Below are 17,333 nucleotides of genomic sequence, written 5' to 3' on the forward strand. Positions count from 1 at the left end.
TAGTTAGCTTTTAACTCCGTCTAGGAAAACAATGCATAGAGGCCAGAAACAAGGCAAATAGGGTACTAAGATTCACTTTTAGGAGTGTTAAAAGTAGAAGGCCAGAAGTAATATTAAAGTTATACTTGGCGCTGGTCAGACCTCATCTCGACTACGCTGTACAGTTCTGGTCCCCATATTACAGGAAAGATATAGGTCTATTAGAATCAGTACAGAGGAGGATGACTAAAAGAATACAGGGGATGAGGAGTATTCCTTACCAGGCGAGGTTGAAGCTGTTAAATCTACATTCTTTACATAGACGCAGCTTAAGAGGAGACCTGATAGAAGTCTTTAAGTGGTATAAGGGTTATAACAAAGGGGTTGTAAACAAAATTCTTAGGATCAGCAACCAGGATAGAACAAGAAATAATGTGTTCAAGCTTGAAAAATTTAGGTTTAGGAAGGAAATAGGAAGAAACTGGTTCTCGAATAGAGTGGTGGATGAGTGGAACGAACTCAGTAATCATGTTGTTAGTGCTAAGACATTAAGGATCTTTAAGTGAATATTAGACAGGTTTATGGATGGGGATGATAGGTGGAAATAGGTAAGTATATTTCATATAGGGACTGCCACGTGTAAGCCTGGTCGCTTCTTGCAGCTTCCCTTATTTCTTAAGTTCTTATGTTCTTAATGTAGAAATCTTATTAATCTTTCACTAGAACCATAAAAAGAAAAAATAAACACTAAAAAACACGTACAGCTTCAACAGGAGCTTTTGAAAGTAGTGGACGTGCCGCGCAGAAGTGGATCAGATTATGGTCCTTATTCAGATGAAGGACCACAGACGCCCTGCTCGCCACTCGTCGCCTTGATGGTGATAATGACTAATAATGTCACCAAGTCAATCTCCGCCTGTGCCATCCACCCACCTCCCTCCTTCCACGCGAGAGACAGCCACGCAACCTTTCCGCCCTCGCCAGGATTGATTAATGAGCTTGTGACAGGAAGCATCTCAGGGGAAGGAAAGACGTGATCTCATATTCCCTGATGGTTCTGTCTGTGTGTGTTCCTCTTAATGATGCTGGTGGTGGTGGTGGTGGTGGTGGTGGTGGTGGTGGTAGTGGTACTGCTTATTGGTGATGGTATTACTTTCTTTTCCATTTATGTACATCTACTATTATTACTATGTTCACTACTACTACTACTACTACTACTACTACTACTACTATTATAAGTCATTAATGTTACACAGTGCTTTCTCGTAACTTTCCTTCCTATTGTTCCTCTATTAATTACGTCAGCGGTATGCCATTTAACTATATCTTCCTCCTTCTCCTCCTCCCCCTCCTCTTCCTCTTCCTCCTCTTCCTCTTCACATTCCTTACCTTCTCTCTCAGCCACATTGACATACGTGGAACCCCTTCTACAAATTGCAACACACACACACACACACACACACACACACACACACACACACACACACACACACACACACACACACACACACACACACACACACACACACACACACACACACACACACACACACACACACACACACACACACACACACACACACACACACACGGTCACAGTCACGGTGGACGACCAGCTGACCTGGAAGCAGCATGTCGCCAGCACCGTGAGATCAGCTACCTACAGGCTGTACATGCTGCGCAGACTCAGGTCGCTGGGGACGCCGACAGATGAGTTAAGGGGGGTGTACCTTACCTTCATCCTCCCCAAACTCATGTACGCCTCCCCAGCGTGGTCCTCCTCCCTCACACACACTCAACAGCTACAGCTAGAGAGTGTGCAGAAAAGGGCGTGCAGGGTCATCCTTGGCCCTGCATACACCACCTATGAAGAAGCCCTGACCACCCTGAGTCTGTCCAGAATATCCACCAGGCACCGAGAGGCTCTGGAGAAGTTTGGGAGGGGACTAATGCATCATCCGCGTCTCAGAAACATGCTGCCGCCCGACGCGCCTCGCCCTGTCCGTGCCACCAGACACCACAACAAAATAACGCCCCTGAAGGCGCCGCGCACGGACCGGTACAGACTCAGTGCGATTCCCACCATGGTGCGAGCCATCAATCGATAGTATTTCCCTCCTAGATTAGACTTACCTTTAGGATTAATGTTAAGTTTTCCCCATCCCCTATGTACATTTTCAGTTTGTCAACTGCCTAACTAATAAACCGTTTATTATTATTATTATTATTACACACACACACACACACACACACACACACACACACACACATACTATCATTCACTCCTGCAGTGCATTTGAAGTTTCTCATGCATCCATTTCCCTTTCAACTCTCTCTCTCTCTCTCTCTCTCTCTCTCTCTCTCTCTCTCTCTCTCTCTCTCTCTCTCTCTCTCTCTCTCTCTCTCTCTCTCTCTCTCTCTCTCTCTCTCTCTCTTTATGGATATTTCAAGCGTTGTGAGTTACTTGAAATTGCTGGTGAGGGAAGAGGGAAGGGAAGTTCTTTAGTGACAGAGAACAGTGAAGAGTGCTGAGGGCTGCTGAGTGGCGGGTGGTCAGCGTTGGTCTTTTGGAGAGTTTGGCGTGTAACAGGAGTGAAAGTTAGCAGAGGAAACATGCATATAAAAAGAAAACTGATCAAGAAAAGTGGAAGTGGCGTTAGTTAAAGACTGGAGCGTTCCTCATCACGTCACGGATTCACTTCAAGTGGAAAAAAAAAACCAAGAAAGGCAAATGATGATGACGAGAACGAGCAGTCAGCGCACGACGCGCAGCTGAAACTCGATAATGGTTAATACCTGCCGTGAAATTAACTCATTTTGTGCCGCTGCCTCCGCCCTTGACAACACCACGGCTCAGCATCCAGGAAATCTCCCCTATATTACCAATAAAGGACGCTAGGAAGGAAATGCATGCTTGAAGATTGATGTGGCAGGCAACGCTCGTATAATAGAAAACACACACACACACACACACACACACACACACACACAGTAAGCACAGTGTGTGTCGCAGGTGCCTGCATCAAGCCCATTCGTCTGAGAGCTCCGCTTTGTCAGGGAGTATGCGATAGTCCTTCTTCATGCAACTTAAGAAACTCAGTTAGTGTGGTCTTGGTGCATTAGTGGTGATGGCCCTCGAGAATGTGTCTGGCGAGACGAAGGTGTGGCGCTTGGTGTTATAAGTGTGTGTGTGTGTGTGTGTGTGTGTGTGTGTGTGTGTGTGTGTGTGTGTGTGTGTGTGTGTTTTCATTAGTGTTTTTGATGGAAGCGTCTTTAATCCACGTGAGGTGTGTGCAGCCAGTGGTGGCAGGATACAAATGACATTCACGTAGGCAGTGGTTGCATTGGTGAAGCAGAAGGACGCAGCTGTCAGACGTCATCACCTACATGGAAATGTTGACCAGTGTTTAGAATTACTGGCTCAAGTGACTGCTCTTGTGTCATAGGAAAGGAATTACATCAAGCATCACGAGCAACAGTAACGTTTTCATTACTGCGTGATGCACACTCGTGAAAGACAATCACCCAAACAAGTAGCTGTAATTCCTCACAGACGCCCTGCCCGCCACTCGCCTCCCTGATGGTGATAGTGACGAATAATGTCACCAAGTCAATCTCCACCTGTGCCATCCACCTGCCTCCCTCCCTCCACGCGAGACAGCCACGCAATCTTCCATCTGCGACAGGATTGGTTAATGAGCTTGTGACAGGAAGCATCTCAGGGGAAGGAAAGACGCGACCTCATATTCCCTGGCGGTTTTCAGTCACTCTCCCCTTTCATGAGCCTGTGATGTGTGGTGGTGGTGGTGGTGGTGGTGGTAATATTTGTTTGAAGTAATATTTGTTGTTAAAATTTGTTTATTAATGGTACTAACTGCCTCTTCAGTCACCTACAGCAACAAGAACAAGAACATTAACTACTACTACTATGCTACTATTACTACTACTACTACTACTACTGCTACTGCTACTACTACTACTACTACTATTATTACTACTACTACTACTACTACTACTACTACTACTACTACTACTACTACTACTACTACTACTACTACTACTACTACTACTACTACTACTACTACTACTACTGCTACTACTACCATTAAAACCACCACCACTACTACTACTACTACAACTACTACTACTACTACTACTACTACTACTACTACTACTACTAATAATAATAATAATAATAATAATAATAATAATAATAATAATAATAATAATAATACTGGAGGTATAAGTCATACATGTAGATAATAGAGGGAGGAAGTAAAACAAGCCTTGGAGAGATGCCGGCTCAATAACGCTGATCAAGAAGGTAGATAACTGGCGGGTTTTCTGATGAAGTGGATCATTAGATAAAAAAAAAGTTTTCATCACGTCACTGAACACCACCCACAACACAAGCCTCAAAAACTCGCAGTCTCACCTCAGTGCCTCATGGTAGGAGTTAAGTTATAGAGGGGCATTAACAGTTGTAATCTGTGAGTCTCGTGTTGATTATAGAGGGATGGGGAGCCTTGTTGTTAGCTCTGGAAGGAAAGGAACTGTCCATTAACACAGTCACTTCACGCCTATTATCTACAAAACTCACTGGTGTGTGCATAGAGCTTAAAGATGTTACACTACTACTACTACTACTACTACTACTACTACTACTACTACTACTACTACTACTACTACTACCACTACATTACTACTGTTACTACCACATGTTAACTATTCACCTGTCTTCTATTCTCACGTGAAATATACCTGATTGACTGATTAACAGACGATTGGGAGAGGTAATAAGGACGATACTAAGAACTGTGTGTGTGTGTGTGTGTGTGTGTGTGTGTGTGTGTGTGTGTGTGTGTGTGTGTGTGGTCAAGATCCCCTGATCTTGACCCGCGGGACTTGAGTGGATTTGCATAACGCCATCATCCTGTGTAATACATCTGCCTGACTGCGCTTGTAACGACAGTCCCAGGCTGTTTGTCTTGTTCCCTTTGTGTTGTGTTAAGTAGGTCTTGAGAGAGAGAGAGAGAGAGAGAGAGAGAGAGAGAGAGAGAGAGAGAGAGAGAGAGAGAGAGAGAGAGAGAGATAGAGAAGAATCATCTATTTGTATATCCATCCATCCATATATCTATCTATCTATCTATCTATCTATCTATCTATCTATCTATCTATCTATCTATCTATCTATCTATCTGTTTCTTTTCCTATCCTTTCTTTGTACCGCAGTAAATGTAATCCAGGGTGAGGGCGTGGAATGAATGGAGGGAAAGCACTGAATACCTCTCGGCACAGTGACAAAAGATACTTTCTGCTCCAGGAAAATTTAGAAAGTGCCTGGTAAAGTATTAGAAGCGAGTGCATGTTTGGCAGCGCTGCTTCTTCCTGGAAAAAATGCGAAGGGGAAATGTAAGAGAGTGAGAAAAAAAAAAAAAGATACTGAGAAATACGAGTAAGTTTTCCAACATTCTTTTCCTTTTTGTCCCTCAGCCTCGGCCGCGGACAGCCCCGTGATGGTCAGCCCTCCAAGTGTGCTCGTCTTAGCAAGGCCTTCCTCTCCCAGACGACCAAAACGGTGTGTGCACGCTGAAAGCAACACCTGCTCGCCCACCTCCCACTGCCACCCCACACCCCACTCACCCACCACTGCACCACTTCTCTCCTTCATAATGATCCACCATTTTTCCTCACCACCTGCTCCACCCCCTCCTCGCCACTCAACACTTCTCTAACAGCCACCTCGCTTCTGAGTAAATTCCACACATGAAGATTCCTCTCTGCAAACGTAAATTGAAATAATTCCCTACATCATAAAGTTCCCCTAATGTAATAACACCTAATGTGTCAACCTAGCCCAACGATCTAATGTAACCTAATCTGACCTGACCTAAATCTAACCTCGCCTTAGTTTACCTTACCTTACCTTACCTTACCTCACTTCACCTCATCTTACCTTTCCTTGCCTAGTTTATCATGAGATCGTAACTTAACACGGTAGTCACTCGTATTTTTGGGAAGAGTTACTTGAAGGGAAATCTTGTTTCGGTGTTTGAATGGTAGAGTCGCCGCAGCGCCTCTACCATTCAAACACCTGCTCCTCACTCACAACTCCCTAACATACATCAGTGCATCTCATTACCAACCACTACCTTCTCTTTCACAGATACTCCAAGCCACTCGCAGCTCACGTCTGTCCCCACGTCTCCACACACACACACACACACACACACACACACACTCATGCCCGTCCCTCACCACCCTCACCACCCACTGCCTGCCACTCACCTGCCACCCTCCGTTCCTCACGATTTACAACACGTCCATCACCCCCTACCGTCTGTTCCTCTCCTTCATCAAACCCACCTCGCCTCTCAGCCTGTCACTCCGCACTGTGCTCACACTTCCTTATCAATCTGTACCATCGCATTAATACTTTTTCATACATGACTGGCCTAGATATCAGACTGGATAAGAAGTAACGGGTTCAACTCTGATTAAGCTAGATTTGAAAATGAGATAGGAGGATATTGGTTCTTAAATTGGATGGTAAGGCTGGAATACATTTTTTTACGAGATTATTAGTTAGAACAATTTTTAAAATAAGTAAATAAGAGAAAATTAGACAGATTTATGAATGGGAATGATGGGTATTCAAGTATTCAAGTTAATATTACTTAATTTCGAGTAGGAATATATGTTTAAGTCCTAACGGGATTGTTTAGCTACATTACTTTTCCTAAAATAAGTGGAATATGTTAATGAAAGGAGACACAAGATGAAACAAGAGTACGTATTACGCAAACATTCTGCTGTTGCCTTTCATGGAGAGAATTAGGTTGATCCCATTCACCTGCCTTACCTAAACAACACTTACAGCCGCAGTATTAGAGGAAACTAGCTACAGAATAAAGGAAAAGAAAGGCGTGATCTAATGGTATAGTCTTGATCAGAAGTCGAGTAGCACACCGCATTTCTTTCCGTAGTGTTTTCCTTCAATCCCAAGTCCACTGATCTAGTAAGAATCAGTCAGTTATCAGATTTATTTATTTCTCACTTAAATTTACAAGTACATACTGACTTACTTTGGTACACGGCTTGATTTTGTAGACTAGCCCTTCTTTTGAACTTGTCAGCATATCAAAAGACTTACGGTTCAGGATACACATTATGGGGGAATGCAACAAGTCAGGTGACCATAACTACTGTTGCTGGTAGCGGTGGGTATGAATGGCTGCTGGCACGGTGATGTATATGTGCACCTAGTTTGAGTGGACACATGCATTACACCTGAACTACCACGTGTTGGCTCACTGGCTTCTTGCAACTTCTCTTACGTTCTTGTGACGGAGGGTGAAAATAAGAGACCGCCACGTGTTGACTTTCCAGTTAGCGACCCCTTGCACCTTCCCTTACGTTCTTATTACGGGGATAAAACACTTCCGAGTCTCACTAACTCCAAGATAAGGGATCTCGGAATTGACAATGGAGAGGACGATTGAAGGGGACGACGGGTACTGACTCCGCCTCCTCCTCGTCGTCTTAATGAGGCTTATCGATTTACTGAGTGGTGTAGGGGCGGGTCACGGCTGGTCCTGAGGGCCGCGGCTCACTGTTTCATGGTTACCGTATCCCATATTTGCTTTCAACACCATTGCCAGTTTGGTCTCTCTCTCTCTCTCTCTCTCTCTCTCTCTCTCTCTCTCTCTCTCTCTCTCTCTCTCTCTCTCTCTCTCTCTCTCTCTCCGATTAATGGAGGTGAAGTGTTTATTGTGTTTGGTCATGAATGTAATATTTATCATGTTTTAAAAGGTGATGTGATGTTAAAGCTTTCACGTTTTTGTCAAGAGAATATTAGTAAGTATTTTTCTATCACTTTCTATTTATTTTATATAATTATTCTGCTTATCTATTTTTTTTTTCTGCGTATCTGTTGATCTGTTTCTCGAGATCTATCTATATCAGCCTATCTATCTATGTCTACCTATGTCTCTATCTATCTGTCTTCCTATTTGTTTATCTATATCTATCTCTATATGTGGCGTGTATCGTTTCCATTACATGTCGTAACAAAACCTTGGACGTTGTTTCCAATTCAAGGCCACGTAGCGCACACCCTCTTCTGCTAATTACCTCATCAAGTTTTAATGAATACGTGGAGAAATTTCGTAAAGGTGAATTAATACGAGGATATTCAGGACGTGACGGTGAGGCCCGAATGAGTTTGTTCCTGCCACACACTTTCAAATGTAAAGGGCTTGTAGTGTACAATTCAGGAAGCCCTTATCGTCTTAATCCTCTGACACCTGTAGGAGTTGTACATTTATTTTCACTAGGAAGTTTTACTCATCAAAAATTAAGCTACAGATACTAGAAAGCCTTACTAGATATTCAATGGTACCTTTTTCATGCGAGTCTTGTCTTTAAAATCGGTGTCTAAACTTATGCCAGACTGTAATAAGCTGAGAAAAAGTTGTAGCAGTCAGAGTTAAGGCTTCACTTGGCAAGTAACCAGAGTGGACTGTAGGAGAGAACTGTCACTGCTTCAACGGGAAAGTCTAAGGTAAACTTGGAGCGTCGGTTTGAAGCTTCGATCTTAACTAATGCGAAACACAGTTGGAAGCATTTTAGCATTTGCAGCAACACAGGGATCACATTTTCAAACATTTCCTGATTCAAACATTTCCTGATTAGTTTCTATGAGGCCCTAGTGGAAGTTATTGAGGTTTTCAAGAGAGTTGTCGTAATTCTAATGATAGTTCAACCAGTATTCTGTACCATCAATAGGAAAAACATCCTTGGGAGCCCAACTGATCATCTGTGCGGCCTTAGAAAACAGCTCGTGTAGAAGCGCAGGCCGTTTCAAATCATGGGTTGGTGACACGAAAGTGAGAGCTGTAGTAAAATTGCACACCTGACAAATAGCCTGATTTTTACCTTTAACAGTAATATTTCTTTATTAATTCACAGCAGCTCGTCGTTGTCTTACACATGTGGTGTGTGTGTGTGTGTGTGTGTGTGTGTGTTGACTGGAACCTAGAAGTGGCGTTATCAGGATCTTACAGTTATGAATCTAAAACTCGGGTGCAGTCAGTCATCAGTAACATTCCCGTCCATCAAATTATCCTTTTTATGATTTCTCTTTCCAGGAGTGTAAACTGTACTCGTATTATAGGAAGCAGGATTACAAAAACATCAAAACACGCTTTGTACTTTCTGAGAAGAAGTAACAGTATCATTCACGTTCATCAATTTATCCTTTTTGTTCTCAGTCTTTCCAGGAGTGTTTGTAAAATATTATGGTAAGGAGAATTGCATCGTACCTTCTAAAAACCTCAAAATATTGCATGAGCGTTCTGCTTCCTGATGTCCTCCTCATAAATTGTAGTATAAAGGAATGGGGGACAAATCACACACACACACACACACACACACACTCGCTCCAAAGACTATCGGTGCACGGCATGATCGACACTTTTAAATTGACCGTAGTATTGTATTCAGATTACGCAGCCAAGATGAAAAGGATCAGTGTATGGGTACTTCTATATAGTGATTCGAAACGTGTGGAATGACTGTCGAAATACATCTCTACCTATACATGAAGGCTGGCATCTCAGCACTCCTTTCCCAATACGTATCGTCACTGGTCTCGAAATGTTTATTATAGAGTATGCACCGATACCTTTGTGAAGCGAGTGTTCCTTCTGAAGCCTTGAAGCATTACATGAATCTTTGGCTTTTGGGAGATGCCTTAATAAAATGTCTTATTGAAGGACTGAGCGCTTATCATATCATATACTTCCTGTAAACGTGAAAAGCTTACGTGAATGGCTCTCGGTCTGTTCTGAAGCCTTGAAACACTACATAAATCACTGGCCTTCGGAAAGTGTCGTCTGTTGTGAAGTATTAAGTGCCAGTCCTCTCTGAAAACCTCAAAAGCTAACGTGAATCGCTGTCCGTATATTCTGAAGCCTTGAGATATTACATAAATCACTGACTTCCGGGAGGTGCACTCGTACATTGTCTTGTGTGAAGGAATGAGCGCTTATCCTCACGTGCGCCCTCTGAAAACCTCCAAAGCTACCTTCAAAAGCTGGCTGTGTATTCTGGGGATGAAAACATTGAAGGCGCACTCATACAAGGTGAAGAATTAAGCACACATCCTCACACGCCAATATGAATGGTTCGCTGTGTACTCTGGGGATGGATGCAGCTCGCGTCAAGGTGTTCTCTTTCCAGAATAACCTTGAGTCTTCATAATTAATAAGCCCCGGCTGGGAGAGATTCAGCTGCCCCACTGCCCTTTACACTCCCGCCGCCAGCCACTCTGTTGTGAGCACCGTGGACGTGGGCATTACTGCCAGCGTAGGTGTGGCTGTTACTTCCTGACTAAACTAAAGTGCTTTTCTGAAACACGACATAGTAAACACCTAAGAAAACCTGAACACATCGAAGGCAAACGAAAGAAAATTAAGTTGACGGGAAATTTTGCGGCATGTGGAAGCTTTAAATGCCGTGAATGATCCCTGGCCAGTGCGCAGCGCTGTGTTTACATCCCCACGCCACCATGCGATCTCACCTCTTCGTCCCCCTGGTCAACCCCTTCGTACCCAAACCCCACGGAGTGTACGTTGTCCTCCAGGAACCACAACCGAGAGTCCGTGACATCTCCGCAGGGCGCTCAAGGACTAAGGTAAATACTACTGCTGGCCACACTCACGCGCCGCCAGCACCTCCAGTCCACGAGGGTCACACGGGTTGGTGATTAGGTGATGTTGAGGCGTGTGAAGGTTAATGTTGTAATGAGGGTGCTACGTTTTTGTTTTTCGGGCTTAGGTACGCGCACACACACACAGGAACACAGGGTAAGATGGAGAAGCAGTGTACTGGTTTGTAAGTTTGTAAAGACAGGATTTTGTAAGTAATGTAGTCATTTTCTTTGTTGTTGTTGTTGTTGTTGTTATTGCTCTCCTCCCTTCTCCTCCTCCTTCATCACCTCTCCACGTCCACACCTGCACGCCAAGAAGGCACTCAAATAAAAATATTGTATAAAAAATGTGTGTGTGTGTGTGTGTGTGTGTGTTTAAGGGCGAGTGAAGGCGATGATTTAAAGAATTTTTAAAGTTCATGTGCAGACCATTACCACGCAGGAATCGCTCCTGGACAGGGTGTTGTCAGAGTCACTCAGCAGGCGCGGCGTGGTGTGCCGTCATGAGAAAGCCCTTCACTGAATAAAGAACTGGAAGGCACTCAGAACGCATACTTCACCAGCCTCGGAGGGAAACTTCTGCCGGAGGAAAATTTGAGGGAAGCGAACCTCCAATGAGAAGCCCGAGGAGAGAGAGAGAAAAAAAAAAAAATACTCAACATCTTCGGTCTGTCCTTTACTTATAATCTGAACTGGAAACTTCACATCTCATCTCTAGCTAAAACAGCTTCTATGAAGTTAGGTGTTCTGAGACGTCTCCGCCAGTTTTTCTCACCCCCCAGCTGCTAACTCTGTACAAGGGCCTTATCCATCCATGTATGGAGTATGCTTCACATGTCTGGGGGGATTCCACTCATACTGCTCTTCTAGACAGGGTGAAATCAAAAGCTTTGCGTCTCATCAACTCCTCTCTAACTGACTGTCTTCAGCATCTCTCTCACCGCCACAATGTTGCATCTCTAGCTGTCTTCTACCGCTATTTTCATGCTAACTGCTCTTCTGATCTTGCTAACTGCATGCCTCCCCTCCTCCCGCGGCCTCACTGCACAAGACTTTCTTCTTTCTCTCACCCCTATTCTGTCCACCTCTCTAACACAAAAGTTAACCAGTATTCTCAATCATTCATCCCTTTCTCTGGTAAACTCTGGAACTCCCTGCCTGCTTCTGTATTCCCACCCTATGACTTGAATTCCTTCAAGAGGGAGGTTTCAAGACACTTACTCATAAATTTTTGACCACTGCTTTGACCCTTTTATGGGACTGGCATTTCAGTGGGCATTTTTTTTATTAGATTTTGTTGCCCTTGGCCAGTGCCCTTCCTACATAAAAAAAAAAAAGTAGTAGTAGTAAAAAAGTAGTGCTGCTGTTTGACGGAAATTCGTCTGCTAAACGTACAGACACGTCACCCTACGGAAGTCACGTGACCAGCGGAAATATTTCCGGAATGCTGTTTTCGCCAATTTTATGAATGAAACAAATATTGTATTAAGAATAATGTTATGAAACTTAACAATTCAACCCGTACCCTTGTTTTAGTTGCGGACTTAACGCATTATCTGTCACTGTTAGACAACCAGAGGCTGTCAGTGATATTTGCCTGCGGAAACTGTCAGAAGAGACCCAGACTTCTTTGGGTTTACGTGGAATTCCTGCAGCGTGAAGCATTTTGAGGTGTCACATTTATTACCAACACGTACTGCATCTTATATCATGTGAGTGTTACTCTGTATTACAGCTAATATATTAACATTATCGTTGTTTCACTCTTCTGACAGTGCAAATAGGTATGGTTAAGTAACCCTTAAGTTTGTTTGTTACCTACCCTCAAGACAGAAAACGAGGTGAGGATGCAAACGTACACTTATGTGAAATGTATTTATCTTGTATGCTATCCAGTAAACGTACTTTGATGTAACTGAAAGTATTTTTACAACAGTTATCATCATGGCTACACGTCATAGTTTCCAAGAAAAGTGGTTGTCAAACGATTTGTTCAAAGCATGGCTGGCGAGAGTTGAAGGAGACAAGAAACGGGCGTACTGTCGAGCGTGTCACAAATATTTGACAGCAGAAATTACTTGCCTCAAGCGTCACTGTAAATCATGACAACATACAAACTTAGAAAAAAGGCGGCAGATCATACCAAGAAATAACGGTCAGTCTCCCCTACCAGGCACATCTCAAAATGACCAACAGAACTTCCACATTGAAGATCACGACTATCATGCACCTCCCGACAGGTGGTGTGACAAGTGGTTTTACTTACGCAACAATACTTTTGTCAGTATTTTCCTAGCGGAACATAATCTACCGTTCATCATTTGTGATCACCTCATAGACTTAAACAAACGAATGTTCCCAGACTCAAAAATTGCTGCTGAAATATCCATGAAAAGAATGAAGTGCACAAATATTGTAAACAAGTTAGGTAAATTCTCCAATGAATGTTTGGATAAGAAACTAAGGAAGTGTATATTCAGTATTATTGTTGATGAAAGCACAGACTGTAGTGAAACAAAATCTTTGGCAATTATGACAAAATATTTTGATGAAGAAGAAAGTGGTATCAAAATTGCTATGTTGGACCTTGTGGATGTATATAATGGTGCCAACGGTTCAACTGGTCAGGGTTTGTTTAACATATCAAAACAGTGTCTGCTACTTGATAATATCCCATTAGACAATCTGACTGGTTTCGCATCAGACGGTGCATCAAATGTGATGGGTAACTACAACAGCGTCACCAGCAGACTGAGAGAAGAACGTCCTGGCATTACTGTCTTTAGATGTGTCTTCCACAGCATCCATTTGTGTGCTAGTGAAGCAGCTAAAACCTTGCCTCGTGCATGCGAGGAATTGCCACGAAACATATATGATTATTTTGCACATAGCGGAAAGAGGAAATCTGAGTTTCGGGAATTCCAGGGTTTCTGCAATTTAAATCCGCATAAAATACTACATGGTAGTGCAACAAGGTGGTTATCATTACATGAGGCTGTGGCAAGGGTTTTGGAGCAGTGGAGTGCCCCAAAGTTGTATTTTCAGAGTAAGGTTTATGATTGTAGGTTGCTGGCTGTTGAAAACATTAGGAAGGCACTAGAGGATCAAGCAATAGTCTGCTATCTACATTTCTTGAATTACATTTTGCCACATGTAAATAATTTTAACTTAGTGTTCCAGAATAAAGGCCCAACATTTCATTTGGTTCATGACAAAAATCTAGCCTGTATCGGTTTTTGGTACATTTCATTTGTCAGGAGCATTTACTTTGTAAAGTTCCCTTATATATCAACCCAGCAAACGGCAGCCTACACAAACCTGTTCATCAAATTTACCTTGGGGCAAAATTACACTCGTTGTTTCAGGCACCAGAATATGTGAATAATGTAGATGTGATGACTGACATCAGGTTAAGATGTAGGACTTTTCTTATTGTACTATGTCAAGAAATCAAGAAAAGACTTGACTTAAATAATAAGTTATGGATGTTGACACGATATTTGCATCCTGGGAAAGTAATGGATCCCACCGCCAGAGCAAACATGTCATCCCTCAGCGACTTAATGGATGAACTGCCAAGGATCACCAATATGTATGATAAACAGGCTGTTCATAACGAGTGGAGAACTGATCAGTTTTATAAATTCCCAGACCATCTTAAAGATCCAAAGTATTATATTTGCCTACTCTATGTTCATCTTATGACACTTACAGACGCCATGGGAAATTTCCAGTACCGGACCTTTGCTACATTTGCGCTTAATGTCCTGTCGCTTCCAACTTCCAATGCTGATGTTGAACGGCTATTCTCTAAACTGAATATCATAAAGCGAAAACAGAGAAATTGCCCCCATATGAATACTGTTAATCATTAATGGCTTTGAGTGAGATTTCACTTCAGCAAGGTGACTGTACAACATTTGAACCTAGTTTACAAATGTTATTGTGTGTCTGCAACTAAATCTGACCATGCAGTATTGTTCATGTTGGCGTGTGATCACTTTATTTACTGTACTTATAGCTTTCTACACACTAATCATGCTTTTTTTTCTTTTTTCTGCTAAACTAATGTATTTCGTTTTGTTAATGAATATATATATATATATATATATATATATATATATATATATATATATATATATATATATATATATATATATATATATATATATATATATATATATATATATATATATGTTTTTTTTTCCATATTGCAAAATTTCCTTAAAATTTTGTTTTACATATGCCTTTTTTTCTTAAACCTGCGTATAATTGCTACTTTATTCTACATTTAGACTAGAAGTATTGGAAACACATTGTCGTTGACTTACAAGCTCTCAGCATCACATGGATAGATGGACAGAGACGTTGTATCACACCATTAGTTAAAAGTGCACAATTGGCGGTCTCTCTCTCTCTCTCTCTCTCTCTCTCTCTCTCTCTCTCTCTCTCTCTCTCTCTCTCTCTCTCTCTCTCTCTCTCTCTCTCTCTCTCTCTCTCTCTCTCTCTCTCTCTCTCTCTCTCTCTCTCTCTCTCTCTCTCTGTACCATATATAGAAAATGCAGTATGTGTAGAAGCGATAGTGATGTCATCAGAGATAAGGCGTGGGAACGGAAGTTGTAGACAAACGACAAATATCGTACTGCTGTTTTTTTTTTTTTTTTTTTTTCGTGCTGGTAACAGATGATCCTGCACTATAACATTCCATGAATACACAAAGGGGGTATGAAATGAATTACTTAGGGCAAAAACAAGAAAAACAGGAGTGTAGTTACGCTGTGGGAAATGTAGTGAAAAGCCTTTGCCAGCACGTTTTTAATGTGCCTGGTGACAAAGGTATAATAAGCATTATATCAGCGCTGATATCATGGCCTCATCACGGGAATTAATTAACACTTGTTGTATCAGGGCTCATGTTATGGCCTCATCGCGGGAGTTGATTAACACTTCTAGCAGTTCTTCTTACTTTATCTAGTGAGGACGTTTGTGCACGGGCTGGGGAACGTATCCTGGACAAAAAAAAGGTCCTCTGCTGAACTGACTGTCATATGATATAATTTTTAAAAAATCTACTGTTTTTGTAAAAGACCAAGGAAAAAAAAAGAAAAATGAGTGACGACGACAATTATTATCCTCGTCATCTTTTTTGGGCATTACGTTTATTAGACAGTGATGAAGAAATCGAATACAATGAGAATGCAAATGTGGATAACGAAGGCGAGGATCTATTTGCTAGTGACGATGAAAATAAAGGAAGTAATGAAGGAAATTATTCACAAGTATTGGCAGAAGCAAGTAATACTCAGTATCCTTACCTTCGTTATGCATTAGGTTGAGGTGACTTTCCTGAAGAAAATGAAACAAGTGAAAGTGATGATATGGAAAGCGACGTTGTACTCACCAGTGACGGTGAAAGCGAAGTAATTCATGAAGAAAGTGATTCTGAAGAAAATGAAGACAATGATAATGCTAACACTTACGTGCAAACCCATGATGTATCCATACATGATGGCGATGAAAACGAACAAAATGATGATGACAATTAATCACACAGTGACGGACTACATCATTATCTTCGTCATCTCTTTTTTGCATCAGGTTTAGAAGGCAGTGATGAAGAAAATTAAGGTAATGAAACTCAGTAGAAAATATTATCGAAAACTGTGGCCGGAAACGCGTTTAAAGACTAACTGCTAACCATTCATTTCACACAAGTGAGCATTCTGCTGCAAGGCGAGGGAGAGGCATGCAGTTAGCTAATTCCTAAGAGCAGAGTGAAAAGAGCGATAAAAGACCGCAACAGAAGCTACATCGTGGCGGACACGAAGGTTGAAGACAGTCAGTTAGATGACAGCTAGCTGTTCACTACATTATTCCGACTGCAACTGCCAAGGTAAATATGCCACAGTGTATATTTTGAAATTTCTGAAATGCAAGGAAGGCTGAAACAATTCATTTTATGTAATTATACAAAATGTTTCAGTATACATAGTCAATTTACAGAAGTGTCTGGTTGCGTGTCGTACTTGATCCCGTTCTCTTCAGTTTTCACATCAATAGAAAACGGCGGAAATTTAACGTCACTGCTAGCTACGGAAAAATGGCACCACTGCGAAGGAGGATGTGACGCACTGGAACATGTTTATGTATTATTCTAAATTACAAAATTTTTCAACATTTAGTATTTCCTTATAGAAGAGTAACTTTTCGTGTCATAGAAAAAGTATAACGGCTTTCCAAAAATATTCATACAGTTTTTAAGAAATAGGAGGAAAGACGAGTGTGTCTCGCAGAAATAGCCATTTACCATTGTACTGTAACAGTGCGACACCAGACATGGCCTCAAAACGAGCCAGAAAAGCTCCAGTCTGGACCTACATGGACTAAATAATGCCTGACGCTACTGTGTGCTTAGTGTGCAAGGACACACTTAAGTATGATGGAAATATTTAAAGTATGATTAAGCATTTCCCCACGAAACATCCATTAAAATACGCGGAGATGCGGGAAGAGTCTGTGCCAGATATGGCTGGGAGTCAGAGACCAGCAGGAGCATCATTAGCCACGGTGCAGCCTACTTTATATCAAACGATTGACAGGACTCAGTTCTACAAAAATTACTCTGCTAAGAAGAAGGAACTTG

The 17,333-nt window shown here is 42.0% G+C and overlaps 1 long non-coding RNA gene across 1 annotated transcript in view; it reads left to right on the forward strand.

The window, feature by feature from the left end:
• Positions 1-17,333, forward strand: part of LOC135094114 (uncharacterized) — a 108,582-nt gene that overhangs the window by 80,474 nt on the left and 10,775 nt on the right. The window contains exon 2 of the long non-coding RNA XR_010263598.1: positions 5,473-5,557. This is a non-coding gene — a long non-coding RNA (uncharacterized LOC135094114). The remainder of the gene's footprint in view (positions 1-5,472; positions 5,558-17,333) is intronic.

Source organism: Scylla paramamosain, chromosome 44 (genome assembly GCF_035594125.1).
Source record: "Scylla paramamosain isolate STU-SP2022 chromosome 44, ASM3559412v1, whole genome shotgun sequence".
NCBI lineage: Eukaryota > Metazoa > Arthropoda > Malacostraca > Decapoda > Portunidae > Scylla > Scylla paramamosain.